The sequence below is a fragment of the Seriola lalandi genome, unplaced genomic scaffold (assembly GCF_002814215.2).
Source record: "Seriola lalandi dorsalis isolate HSWRI2012SDOR001 ecotype SW California unplaced genomic scaffold, Sedor1 jcf7180002049946, whole genome shotgun sequence".
NCBI classification, from domain to species: domain Eukaryota; kingdom Metazoa; phylum Chordata; class Actinopteri; order Carangiformes; family Carangidae; genus Seriola; species Seriola lalandi.
The window spans coordinates 176,300-176,632 of NW_019520499.1; positions in this window are offsets into that span (position 1 = coordinate 176,300).

Below are 333 nucleotides of genomic sequence, written 5' to 3' on the forward strand. Positions count from 1 at the left end.
AGTCTGGTTGCTAGCAGGAGTGAACATGAAATGGTGGATATAAATTTAATTTCTGTCGAAAAATCCCATGACTTTTTTATGCCTTACTGTACTATGATGTTTTTATGCCATACTATACTATGACGTTTTTTTTGACGTTTTTATACCTTGTTGTACTATGACTTTTTTTGACATTTTAATGCCTTACTATACTATGCTTTACTATACTATGACATTTTATGACGTTTTTATGCTTGATAATACTATGACGTTTTTTGACGTTTTTATGCCTTACTATACTGTGCCTTACTATACTATGACGTTTTAAGATGTTTTTATGCCTTATTATACTAT